Here is a 15,264-nt window from a genome sequence, read left to right as displayed (position 1 = left end):
TTTTCTGGTCACTATCTATTTAATGGGTCTTACAAATTTCGGCATACGCCATTATCAGATTAGATATTATGGAAGATAGCGCATCACCTTGAATCACTCCGCAGTTTATTTCAAACAATTCTGTTAGCATTTTTTTCCATATACTTTATGAAAGGCCGGTTTGAAAAATTTTTCTTGTATGTATCGCAAAGTGTGGGTATGGATATAGTTGAGCGACCTGGCTTAAATCCCCTTTGATATTTTCCCAGCGGGTAAAAACTCAGTTCATTTTGTGTTTTGTCGTAGTTATTTTCATCTTACAGTATTCTTCCTTTCCATTATCTTCTCAGTCATCATCATTCCATTTACTTATGATTTCTTGTTCATGTTGTCTCTTAGTGTCACCCATTCTTCTTCTTGTTCTTTCTGTTGTAAAAACTCCTCCACTCTTTTTCTGAATTCTTTGATTTTCTCATCATCTCTCAATCAATCAATATTCCATTCTTTTTTGTTTTCTAAATTTCCTTTATTTGTTGTAAAAATCCTGTGAGTTTTGAAAATTTTACGTTTACCAGGAAGCGTCCGAAGTCACCGTAGTTGGCAGATCAGCAGGTTCTCACCTCAGTTATAGAAGAAGCTTACGCTCCTCTTTAGCGCAGTCCTCTTTGAAACAGACATGCCGGTTTAGCAGCCATATCCACTCGAACTTGTAAGTATTTACCGATGACATCAGTACAGCTTCAACATTCAAAAGAATACGTTTAGCTAATGTATTACTGCAAAAAAGTTGATGGCACAAAGTTGGTGTTTGTGTTCCATGACTATATACTAAGTTTCGTATTTTATATTGAAAGTTTCTAACATAGCCTTAAGTTGAAACAGTCTCGATGAAAAATCCTATAATTAATAGCTGACAAGAACTGTGTTAAATATAGCTCATGGTCTTAAATATAATAGTGTTGATACTGATGTACAGTGTGTTAATTAATTATCGTACCCGACGTCATCAACCAATACTGTGATATTACTGTGTTAGTACCATAGTGATCCTATACTGTGATATTGGTTGCATACTTGCAATGATGACGTCGGGTACGATATTTAATTAACACACTGTATATGACAACATCTATATTGCAGCAGAAATTTTACATAGTCCCCTTGCATCAAGTTGAAAAACCTAAGGTTAATTTGATGCTCGTATCATCAGAAAGGTTAAAAGACGATTACGACTATCAAGATAAAGTAAGAACATTTTTAGAAAATCTCAAAATCTCTCATTTGTGAATAGTTAATGTTGTTGGAATTTATGATAAGCTGGAATGCTTATCAATCATTATCACCATCCTGTAAGGAAAATGCAAACACTATCATAAAAAGTTTAACATTACGTGAAAAGGGGGACATTTCAATGAAAAATCAACCTATTACACTATGTCAAATATCATTTCATAACTCATGCGTGGATAGAATCCATTTCATAAATAGTGCGACGACTACGAGTAGTTTTTTAGCCAGACTTAATTTAGTTGAGTACGGTGTCGCGTCGGTCGGCGCGATTCTGCGAAGTGGCAAAAAATAAACTAATTCGACGTGCTGATTTACGACACGACGTCTGCAAGAGGTGAATGGATCTCATCTTTCTGATGAAGCTCTGCGGCAATATAAATGGCGCGCTATTTCAACACGGTCACCTCTATTCAAACGCCTTTCCCCTGCGAATACGACTAACACCGGCCGACCATTAATAATCGTGGATAAGGGGACGACGCAGACCCAGCGCAAATAAAGCAAGAAATAATTACTGGATAATTACTAACGAGTCTCGTGTGCACGACAATAGTATACCACTACCGTGTTATTCTCGCACGCTTTACCTAACTTACGGCTACGAATTAATGTCGCGTTGTTTTCTCATCACTACGATATATTGTTTGGTGTAAAGTGTGCTTTTTATGATTATATAACATGGTTTTTATACCAAAGTTTATATTTATTACAATGTCCTTGTAGAGTCATTTAACATTTCCAAGATTGATAACAATCTTCCTCACCCTAAACCATCTAATTAACAAGATTGTTACGGTATGGTGTAATTACCTATGTTAGAATAATATATTTAAGATTGTGTACAAAGATTATTAAATTTAATAGTGTTGTAAAGACTAACGTGATATTGTAATTTATGTGTCTACCCTTATGACAGCTTTCACACTTTATTATGCAGTGTAGAAAAAGTTTGATAATAAATCTTGGACAGTTTTGCAATTCTGCTAAAATACGGCGCTAATTGTGCCGGGTAACGAGTTAAACTTAACCACTACTAGCTTTACGTAATAAAACGGGTTAATATATCACACTGCGTACCGGCCACGAACCATTTATGGATATTATTAAGCCCCGGTATAATTTCATCCGCAAACAATTGGGCCGAAACACTGCGGAACGTGTGATACATCACTGCGCAAAACAGGTAAGATAGGTGCTGTAGAAAATTGGCACACTGTACATAGTACCGTACGTGTGGAGCAGTCGTGTAAACTACTAATTGAATTTTGTTTGGTGTTACGACGTCGTTTTGTTAAGTTGGCATAGACAGCAATAAAATTAGTTTATAACAAGGAATTTGCAACATCTACCTAATTGTATTATACATGTACAGTGTGTTAATTAATTAACGTACCCGACGTCATTATTGCAAGTATGCAACCAATATCACAGTATTTTTTATTGCAAGACACAAATCGCGTATTGCAATAAACATACTGTGATATTGGTTGCATACTTGCAATGAAGACGTCGGGTACGATAATTAATTAACACACTGTGCATACTTTATTAATTTCCTATAACACTATATTTTAAAAATATTTTTTTTAGATTTATTCATAAGTTAATATTTGATATAAATGATTGCGATAACGTTATAAATTCAATCTGATGGAATAGAACGGCAACATTTTTTTCAATGTTTATAGCTTTTAGTCCGTATGCGTAAATATAAATTTCAATCTAGATTCACTATTCAGTATAATTTTTTTGCTGTATACAATGTATGCGTGCTCGAAAATCCAATATCCATTGTTGTTTTTTATACTCGATCGTGTACAAGCGAGTTTCATTTTTATGCTTAAAATATAAGCGAAAAATATTTAAACCTCAAAATATTTTTAAACGAAATATTTTTACGCCGTATCGTTCACATAGTAATAGACTGGTGATGAATTTTCCCCCTTCAAATTTAATTTGGGGCAAATAAAAACGAATTAATAAACTTAAACAATCTCGAACCAAAGTTAAATTTCAACGTTAATTTAGTCTCGAAGAGAAACGTTACCCCCCACCCGAAATTCAAAGATAGTGTACATGAGGGGAAATTTGCATATCAAACAAGTTAATTATAAAGTGTTCAACTACTGGAACGTTTGGGAGGGGCTAGGCACTTCCTGTTCAGATTTACTCTTCAGAAACTCAAGGAACGGAGTGACTATAACCTAAAAGATATGAATTTTTAATTTTTGATTAGTATGTACTTATTTGTTATTAAAATTAATTTCAAACTAAAAGCTAATATGGTGGGGTACAAAATGAACAAAATAAACAAAAAAAACTCTTTTTATTTTCAGTGAAATTCTAGAAGAATGAATTAGAATAGATTTTGTAAGTATATTTCAACTTAATCAAGTTAATGAGTGTCGAGATGAACACACGTTTTTCTGTTCAGCGAGCAGTTTGTTATAAAAAATCACAAAGTCTGAATTATAATTTTGTATGTAAATTATTGTTAAGTGTAAAAATATTGGCAAAACACGAGTTCTCGACTCTTTAAGGATCAAGAAAGTATATATACACAAAATAAAAAGTTCGTCAGACCAAAGTATTGTTCAAAATTTTTACAGCGTAAACTCAGGTTGTGAGATTCATTTATCTCATGGAGATCCCTTAGGAATTTTTAAGCACTTTATCACAAACACAAGGCTTCCTTCCAAACTTGTCCATCCTACGCCTGTCGTTCACAAAACGTCTCTCCGACCTCCCAACCGACCTTCTACCTACATGTCCTTTCTGGCTACGTGGCTAATCCACCTCAACCTTTGCACATTCATAAATTTAACTATCTCTGGTTCGCAATAATAAGTTGCAACGCCGATGCCAGACACCATAGTCACTAACAGCGTCATATGTTCTCTAAGCACATTCCTCTCGAATCTCCTCACTGCCTCTTGGTTTTTCTTAGAGATGAAAGAGAAGAATATTCTCGTAAGAATATTCTCGAGAACAAGAATTAGTAATTTTCTCATGCATGGTGGCTCCCTCTGTCGGTCCTGACAAAACTCGGACGGTTCGGGAATCCCACAGACGTGAATGAACGTGTGTGAAATATAGTATGGCAGATGCGGGAATAATGGATGGTAAAAACAAAGTTGTGACAAAACCGATGAGTAATGTGTGGAACTATTTTAATATAAAGGAAGCTAATGGAAAAATAATGTACATTTGTAAGTTTTGCCCTTCTAAATGCATAAAAAATGCCACAAGAATGCTGAAACATTTATTAAGATGTTTAAAATGCCCAGTAGTCGTGAAACAAATGTTTGACAAACAGCAAAAGGAGAATATTTTTTCTACTTTCTTTTCAACTACTGCTTCTACTTCGTCAACGATTGGAAAGCTTAGAAAATATTTGCGACAAGCGATAGAAAAGTAGCTGCCACTTATGGATATTGAAATTGTTTTCTTAAATTTTATTTTTAGATGACGATGAAATGGTTGTAGATGATACATCAACAACAGAATCAAAAAGTTAACAGATCCTCATCGAGTACCACACTCGATAGTTTTATTGATGTTTTATCAAAAGTTGAACAAGATCAACTATTAGCTTAGCTAGGGCTATTTATGCCACAGGTACTCCATTTGCTATTGTTGAAAATAATCACTGGCAAACATTTTCAAACATTTGAGGCCAACTTTCAAAATGCCTACTCGTTATTTATTAAAAATTCTTTGCTATAGTAACCGACAATTCCAGTGCAATGGTTAAAACAAGAAATATACTTCATGAAAAGTACAAACATATTTCTGTTTATGGATGCATTGCTCATACGTTAAATTTGTTAATTGGAGACATTTCAAAAATGAAAACCTCTGTTATGGAAGTCTACTGTTATGGAAGATGTTAAGGCTGTCATCAAAGAAGTTAACAATTCTCACATTTTATTGGCTACTTTTAAATTTTAATGGAATTCATCTTAATAAAGAAGAACAAATACAAGGAACAGAGTTTATAGACAATATGGCTACTGTAACAAGCTCAGATGAGTCTGCAGAGGTAATGGCAGAATTGGCCCTTTATTGATCTAAACAAGGATTATTTGGAAAACCATATGTTTTAAAATACGCGAAAAAACTACATCCCGTTGTATGGTGGAAGGGGACTTGTTTTGGGTCGACATTAAGTAAAGTAGCAGTCAAGATAGTAAGTATGGCTGCGTCAAGTGCAGCAACAGAAAGAAGCTTCAGCACCTACAGCTTTATTCACACTACTAAAAGAAATCGGCTTACGGTTGAACGAGCTGGTAAAATAACTTTCATTGCTCGTAATAAATTATGAGCAGAATTATGAGAAATTATTCCGCCTTTGGTGATTCTGCCACTAATGTGGAGGTTAATGAAGGCAATGAAGATATTTCTGATGTTGAAGTGATTGAATGCAGTGATTTGAAAACTTTTCCAGAGCTGTCTGAAAATTCATCAGATTCGAACTAATAACTGTTTAATTTTTCTTATAATAATACTTCTTTTTTTTTGTTATTTGTTTCAAAGAATAAATTATTTTTTTACGCCAAATATATTCTAAACAGCATAAATAAGTACTCCATAGTAATTAATCCCATAAATATGACCCATGCCGCGTTACAGCCGTCAGACTGAATTTGACGAGCTGTATTTGTATTTAAAAACCTGTTCTCAGGAAATTTTCAAAATCGAGAATATTCTCCTATTTTTTTTTTCTCAAGAATTTTCCATCCCTAGTCGTTCTCCACTACGGTCCATGTTTTCGATCCATATGGAAGTAGTGGTCGTATTAAGGTCTTGTATAGGACGAATTTGATTTTTCTTGGAAGCTTAAATGTGAAGTTTTTATCCTCGTTATATCCTCGTTGACCGAATTTTTATGATTAATCAGGGATTCCAAGTATAAGAAACTGCTAACCGTCTCTATCTTGTCATCACCCAAGGTTTATGTATTAAAGGTTGTCTAGGTTCCTATGCTGCAATACTTTGATTTAGTTTGTGGGCGAGGGACAAGAGCAGGAGTGTTTCGTGACGTAAGCGATCACGGATTGCGCACGCAACCTCATGGCCATGTGGTGCTCCGTGCATTTGTTTAATTTGAATTGCTTGGCGGTATTATTTTCCACATGTGACGTAATGCGCAGTATGATTGCGTACGAATCTAGACAACCTCTTATATATAAACTTTGGTCATCACCAACTTCCAAATGTTCTGGTATGTTTCTACCATTATCATACTTTTTAAAAATTATCATTAAAGCCATCTTCTCCGCCTCCGTTTTCAACCTTGTAAATACCTCCTTCAGTTGGTTTTCTGTTCTCCCTATAATATCTATGTCGTCGGCTAATTCCAAGATCTGCGTTGACTTGTTAAATATTGTTCCAGATGTTCGGAATCCAGCATCTCTTAAAAAGCAGAATAGACCGCCCATCTCCCTGTCACAGACCTTGGTGACTTTCTAATGTTGTTAATGATATCCTTGTGTTGTGACTTTACAGCAAACCTTCCTGAGAGTTAAACATATCATTCCTACCAGATGAGAAGGTACTTATATTATTGTATGGCAACATGTTTTTGTTTTAATAAATTTTATTAGAAAAAGGTCTATTTTTCTAAGGATCCTTCACAGGATCCGGCAAAGTTCTGAAAGGGTTAAAGGTAAGAAATTTTTTTTGTAAGTTTAACATTGAAATCCATCGTTCAAATTTACTAAGTAATAATTCTGATATTGGAAAATATGTCGGTGGCTCTCAGAATTGTGTTCGTTACCTTCATTTTTATAAATAGCATTTTGCTAATATTTTTGGCGATTTCTAAATATTTCAGTACATCGTCGAATGAACGAAGGTCAAAAATGTCCAAAGCAGTGAATAGTGGCAACCAATTGAAATTAGATGACTTGTTGAAAGCGATCAAAGTCATTAAAATTGAAGGAATGATCAATCAGAAGCACACCAAAACAGAATCCCAAAAACGAATTTTTTTGCAGTACCTTGTTACCTGAACAAAGAAGTCCCTGATTTTGCAGCTGTTTCTGATAAACACCTTTTGGTTAGTTTGCGTAGCTATACCACACATGTGCCACCAACAATGGTAAGCAAATAATTTTGTTCGTTTCAATGAGATGCTTTTAAAATATTGTGATACTGATAATATCTATGATTCTGAAGCTGCATAAACCTAAATTTTGTTTCTAATATGTGAGAGAACTCATTTACATTAAAGAATCTTCAATAATTTTTGCTGTTCTTTAGCTTCTTATTGTTATTTCCACCTTTTTTGACATTTTTCGGAGATGGTAGACTCAAGGTTATAATTTTTTCCAAAAACAATTGACATTTTTAGCAAGATAGAATTTGTTTCTGCCCAATAACAAATCAAGGATCTTATACCATAAAAAGTTATCTAGTGATATAAACTAAATATTGATATATAAAACCACGAGATATCTTCTTCCACAAAAGTTTTTTCGAACGTGTCCTTCGGCGGATTACCTTGTAAACTTAAAATTTGGTATAACCTAACCCTAAACATTTGTTTATAACATGAAACAGTTTTATTTCTTAATCTGGTTATGTTTTGAATAAAACTTCTTTTTATCAATAACCACCTAATTTAATGAACTATTTTTATGATTTTGTATAAAACAAATTGCTCTTGCTGCGAAATTTTAATTTGGCATAACTTAATGTTAAAACTTCCTTTAAACCTGACAAAGTTTCATTTCTAAAGTAGAGTGGTGGAACGGATATCAGGCAACTATCCAGTATCCGGCTTATCCCGCCATTTGTTTAGATCCGACCGGCTACTGGATAGTTGTCGAATATCCGGCTTTGGCCGGATATTAAGAACCTGTATTTTTCTTATATATTTATAAACTCAATTATTTATGGGAAAGTTAAAGAAAAAAGTGTGGAATTTTATTTAGAATCTTTTATTGTAGTAAAAATACAATAAATTATAAAACCATTAAAACAATAACATATTCTATGTTAACAATACATAAAATTTTGTTAATTAATATTTAAAATTTATCAGATATTTATCATTGTCAATTGGCATACGACACAACAGAATTAAATCGCACAAAGAATACATAGAAAACCAAACAAAGGATGTAAAACTTCCAAAATATTATATTGATGGAGTCGAAGTAAGTCATTGACTACTTTTTAACAATGGTAGACGATAAATTTGTAATACAACATAACATACAAAAATGTTAACAACAAAAAAAAGGCTAGAAAGCTAAAATAATAATAATGACATACTTCTGTGACAAACTTGCGATTTTAGTCAGTGCGTAATGTATATGTAGAATATAAAAAACATATGTAGTAGCGAATATACATCCAAATTTTTTGTCATATTCTGGTTTGAATAATAAACTGAGTTAATTTTGTTGCGCAGAGCTTCCATATAATTTTCCAAATATAGCAATTTATTCAACTGATAGTTATTAATACTCAACATAAACCTATTACGCTCACATCGTATACCAAATTTATCAATAATAAAACCAATTTTTAAATTTAACTAATTCGCAACAACAAATGATAAATAATAGTCCGTATACATAATCCGAATACATAATAAAATGAGAATTTCCTAGAAATTTGCACACGTTATTAATAAATAGAATGAAGAGCACCTTATGAATATCGAAGTAGAAAACTCGTATACTCCAAAAAAAAAACTCAAGTTGAGGAAAAGAAACGCGGAAAATCGAAATACTTGTCATCACAAAAGCAGTCAACATTTAACGTGTTAGTAAATGATTTTAATGTAGTTACAAAGTGCACTAAGTGTGGAGACGTTGACGATGTTGGCAAGTTATATAATCATGTGGAAAAAGCAATTCATGAAACACATCGTGAGCAGACAGTAAAACGAGCAACTAAACGTTGAAAAACAAACAGTGTGTGGTATTGAGGTGAAGGAGGTGTGAGGGAAGAGACGTATAATTCCAGCCAGTATGAATTTAAGGAGTGATTAGGATTAGAATTACTGAGAATAGTTAAAAATAGTGTATCGGTATAAAATCACTTCAAGAACACTGTCCAATTAACGAAACCTACGAAAGAGGTAGAGTACTCTTTCGTAGGTTTCGTCAATATTAATAAGCAAGTGCAGAAAGAGTAGTTAGTGTGACAAACTTAAACCAACGTTACGAAGGCAGTCTGATGCCTGAATGTGCATAAAGTTCCTGATAAACTTGTTATTAAAAGAGTACTCTTTATCTTTCATCTTGGGACCCTACCTGCTTTTTAATAACTTTTCGGACTACTTGGGTGATCATGTCAACGTTTTGTTACATGCGAATGATGATAATCATTATCTTATTACTGCACGGAATTGCGAGAGGGATGTGTCCATTGCGAATTAGGAAGTGAACGTGAATGAAGGTAAGACTTAGAATCTGGTGAAGAGGAAATTGGAGATGATCAGCTATTAGTGGAACCAACTATAAGGAGTGTAAATATGAAATCGAAATTTGCCCAGTTTTGGAAACAACCATCGAAAACCCACGAGAAAGATTCAGAAGACAGCAAAATGGGTTGAACATGAACTGAAATACTACTGAAAGACCGCAGGAACCGAAATACTACTTGAAAAATGCTACTTTCCAGTACAAGTAAGTCATTTCTCCATCAAATTGTGGCTGGTGATAAATATTTGGATATATTGTGAGAATTAAGAAAATTTTTAAATTTAGTTGATCAAATCGGTATGAACGGAACACGATGCTCTGTGTTTCGTGATATCAGCAGGGTCTGATCTATTAAACACTGCTCTAACCTGTCGTAACTTTCCTTTATCATAATGCCCCATCTCACACCAACTGATCAAGAAATCGATTGATGCGTTTAGGGAAATATTTTCACTTACGGCTTACTCACCACACTTGGCAAATTACCACTTATTTGCATCGATGAAACACTCACTTTCTGAACAACGCTGCACTTCTTACTAAAATGGCTCGATGATTGATTTGGCCCCAAAAGAGCAACAGTTTATTGGCGTGGAAATATGTATATCTAGCGGAGGCCAATACTTCGAATTAAATATTTTTTGTAAAATATTCCAGAACTTATATGAAAATATTTCAACATTTGAATTGAAAAATTAATACATTTTTAGGCGTAAATATAATCATGACTCCGAAGTAGAACTGAGAGATCGCTACATCAATGCGTCCATAAATTACAGATATGATACGCCACGAGAAGTAGGATATGAAAAATCAGCACATGATGTCACATGTTTGAACGCGTAAACTCTCTTAAATGTACCCACTGCTGCACAACAAAAGACATACATAGAACTACTTGAAAATATGTACTTCACTTGCAACATAGACTTTTGTCTTAATAAGTTACCCAGAAATATTTTTAATTTTATCCTCAAATTAAATTGATTTATAGAAGTTATTTTATGAAAAAGTTTTTCAATCTAATGACTACTACTTTTCTAAAAGCCCTTTGAACTATTTGATGAAAGCTGCTACCCAAAAAGTTTAATATAAAAGTATTGAAGTTTTTCCATTACATTTGATTAACTTACGCGTGTTTCCTTGTCCAAAAGATATCCTCATCGTTATAATCAAGAAATAAATTTCTTAAATAGGTAATTAAAAATTTTTTATTATTAACTCGATTTTAACGCGAACAATAAACCTCTTTTTAAAAAGGTATATCGAACTTCATTTTACGTCAAATGTGATATGCATTGTTTTCAGATATTTTTAACTACGTAACCAGATAATATTCATTTTTAGTTTCACATTTTCTGTACGGTAACGTATTTATCATACATTTTAAAAATGACACAATATTTCGGTGAAACAAAAATAAAAATCGGATATAATACGTACTCGGTTTCCAACGTCCACTCTCTTTTTAATATTCATAGATACATTTGCATATATTTTTAATCAATTTGCACAAGTCGGCATAAAAACGCGCTAGCTATAATTTTTTTGCATGTAATACTACCGGGGAGAAGAGCTGTTTTGACATTTTCAGTCCGAGGCCGCTTTTAAATTATTCATTTCCACTGTAGTAATTAATCTTGAAAAGTTTTTTAATTACTATTTAATTCGCAACTTCTCTCTTCGAAAGTGAACCCTTTACAACCAACAACGGATGAACTGAAACGCCGGTTGAAATGCCAAGTTGCAATTTATTCCGGAATTTTAGCCAGAACACAGTTAAAAACGAAATGGACTGCGTTAAGTGGAGTACGAAGGGCGAACGGCTCACTGCGAAGAAATTAAGTGTCGCACAAATTGGCGCCTTGTTATTCAAATTATGAGTGCGAGCAAATGCCCCGGATTAATCAACCGCGCGGGAAGGCAAAATTAGCGGGTGCATATTAATTGGACGATTATCTTAATTGTAAATTAAATGGCGAGGTTTCTATTACTGTTACTAATCTACATTTTAACATCTTGAAATATATAATCTTATTAAAATGTAATAAGTAAAAAATTGTGAATTATATGTATTAATTCATTTTCGTCAATTGTGAGTATACTTTAATCAGCCACTTGCGTCGATCATAAAAGAGAGAAAATTACACGAAAGGTGTAATATAACGCAAAATAAAGAGCAGGCACTTCGCATATCAACACGAAAAGGCCCTTCTGTGCGGTTGGGGACACATAGAGGAAGTTATACCGCCCTTCCCAACCCCTAACGAACGTCTATTAGTTCACACAAGAGGGGAAATATTAGGGTTGCGAAGTAAGATATAAATTCCAGACATCAACGACGTTACAACTTAAGCATGAATTTAATTAAAAAATATTTATTTAATTCACCACTTAAAACAGAAAGAGTATAATCACGTTAGTAGCAATACTTTTTCATTGAACCGACAATTGAAATGTCTTCCGGAGGAAATCAATATCTCAGAAAGGCTGACGACTGTACGTGTATTACGAGCTTCGTTAAAGGGAAAGATATTTGGGCGACAGTAGCGACGCTTCGTCTTCGAACCGTAAATGATCGTGCCAAACTTGCACCGACAGTTTGAGATATTCGTTTAAACTTTTTCATTTTCGAGACAGGCGAAGTGATTTATGCGTTTTCTTAACGATTTCTAGAGAACGGAAAACCGAATGCCTAGTCATTTTTATTGGTCACAGGTTCGTTTGCGATTTGTCAAGGGTAAGTTACTTTCCATGTAAGTTCCAGCAATTTTACTCTCTTTATTCGTTATCCTATTTTTAACAACTTTTATTAACACCCCAGGTTGTGGAACCTAAAAATATGAAAATAAGAAGACAGAAATAGATTATTAAAAAGAATAACAAGAAAGTTAAGGATATTATTACACATTTACAGTTTTAATAGTTATTTATATTACAAGTGGGCTAGAAACATAATTACAGTACGAGTGTGGAAAATTGCACGACGAGGTCGTAGACCGAGTCGTGTAATCACACGAGTACTGTAATTATGCTCTAGCCCACGTGTGATATACAGCATTTTATCTACGACTGCTAAAAATTACTAAAAAATCAATTTCTTTAGAAAAGTCTATTTGACATTTATAAAAATATTTGATGATGACAAAAATGATTGTTGACAATTTTGAATTGTCAGCTTCAACAACATGTTTACTCATCTGGAATAAGTGTTTTGAAATGTAAAAACATAACAAATAATGTTTATAATAAATAGTATTGTTTCTCTGTAAGTAGATAGCACTTTTTCTTTTGTATTGTTGCTCGTTTCAATAAATTAAGTCTGTTCTGATTAGGCTAAAAATGCGTTACGTAATGAAACCAGTGCGGTAATGAACTTCATTACGTAACTCAAATCACCTCAAATGAGTGCGGTAATGATGACTTATCCAAGCAGTCGTAGATAAAATATATAATGAATCGCCTTCTAATTTCTTACAACTCATTTATGTATAAATAAAGAACATAACATTTCTGCCATTTATTAACGAAAAAGTTGTGTAAAGACAACAGAAATTTATGAGGCGAAAATAATGTCGTCTAAACATAAACGCTCTTTACATCAATCATGAACATGAACATGTATACACACATTTCGAGATCAATCTTATTTGATGAATATCTTGGGCGCACTATCTAGTATTGACATCCTTTGGTAGTGTCTTGATAAAGTTATTTGGATGAAAATCATGAATGCCTTGTTATTATGCGACAGAGAGCCCTTATACTGTTTGATTGTGCATGGAGAACACAATACATTTCAAGACTAAAGTGGCCAACCCCAAATAGTTAACACTCTAGTTGCTAATTCTACTAATATATGACAGTAACCACACCTTATTAACGTGAGATGTAATAAGTTTTTGATTTTTTGTAATCAGTTGGAAATAACATATACCTCGATGAGTGCGAATTATGATGCCTTTAATGGCTCGATTCAACTTTGTAGCCAACGGATTTCCAAGTATTAATTGGGAACGCTAAGTTGTAGGAACAATTATTTCAACTGTTATATGGAACATTACTCATGCTATGAATAATTTACTCGGTAGTCCAAAATTTGGTTTCTCATAACCTATTTGTTCATGGGTCAAAATGTCGTCATGGAGGGTAGAAATATTTGTTTGCTGTTTGCTTCTTTGTTTCAATCGATTTTAAGTCCAACCCACTCTCCTATCGTTTCTGACAACGATTTTGACACTAACTTCAGAGGTACAGTATGCTGAAACCATATACATTTTGAGAGAAATTAATTCAAAGTAAATATGTGTGCTAAAAAAAACATTGGGTGTATTCACCAAGGAATTACGATTACAATGACTCTTTAGTAAACGGTCTATTTCTTGAGACTTATGTTTTTACCCAACGGGTACATTTTACGTTTGCTAATGTAGGTAACTATTATGGCTAGATTATTTTCGTAGACTATGTCAAAGACTCTTAAAGGCTAAATTAATACTTTATCTTTTTGAAATCGCTTTATTGGGAAATAATAGCTGAACAACTTGAATTGCTGTTGTTTGTCATGCAGTGTCATCTTCATAACAACAAATATGACATTAATGAGAAGGTTTCTTTTTTCACAAATGCGTTAATTAACCTCTTTGATGACCATGCTCCTATAAAAAGGTATCGATTTACTAAGCCTCCTGCTCCCTGGATGACCGATAATATTAAGTTAATGATTACACTTCGTGATGAGGCTAAAGCTAGATTTAGGCATTCGGGTGAAGTAGCGCATTGGGAATACTACAAATCTCTTAGGAATTTAACTACTACAGCTGTAAGAAATGAGAAGAGAGCATTTTTCGGTTCCATTGCTGTCCCTGGTCATGGAGAGCAAATGTGGTGCAAATTGAAGTCATTGAATATTAAATCACATAAAGATGCTACCTTGCCGTCAAATTTAAGGTTTCCTGATAAGATTAATGAATATTTTGTGGATAGTGTCAAAGAAATTGTTAAAGACTTCCAAGGGTCTGGTTTAGATCTCTATGATAGTTCTAGTTTTAAAAATGACTTTTCTTTTAAACCAGTGGAGGTCTCTTTGGTGTTGGAGATGATTAATTCTATTGCCTCATCTGCAGTTGGAGCGGATGGTGTCTCCATTGACATGATCAAAATGTCTTGTCCAACTATTTTGCCATATTTAACTCATATACTAAACTGTTGCTTAACTGAACATGTATTTCCCATGGAATGGAAGCGTGCTGTGGTTGTTCCGCTGCCTAAGAGGGGTGACCCGCAGGAATATGGCGACTTGCGACCTATTAGTGTGCTCCCTGTGCTTTCCAAAATTTTAGAAAAGATTATGAAGATACAGTTGACAGAGTATGTGGAACTGAAGGGTTTACTCCCATCGCAGCAATCGGGTTTTAGGCGTGGGTATAGCTGCACTACATCAATGCTGAATTTAACAGATGATTTGTTGACTGCTCTTGTCAGAGAAATGAATACCGCCGTAGTTTTCTTGGATTACTCTAAGGCATTTGATACTGGTAACCACACTGTTATT

General features: G+C 33.8%; 1 protein-coding gene across 1 annotated transcript in view; it reads right to left on the bottom strand.

Annotated features, from left to right (window-relative positions):
* LOC111418754 (neural cell adhesion molecule 2-like) overlaps positions 1–15,264 on the bottom strand; it is a 455,796-nt gene that overhangs the window by 287,655 nt on the left and 152,877 nt on the right. The gene's annotated exons all lie outside the window — the stretch shown is intronic.

Source organism: Onthophagus taurus, chromosome 7, assembly GCF_036711975.1.
Source record: "Onthophagus taurus isolate NC chromosome 7, IU_Otau_3.0, whole genome shotgun sequence".
NCBI lineage: Eukaryota > Metazoa > Arthropoda > Insecta > Coleoptera > Scarabaeidae > Onthophagus > Onthophagus taurus.
The sequence above is the reverse complement of the archived record's forward strand: the minus strand, read 5'-3'. Positions and strand labels throughout refer to the sequence as shown.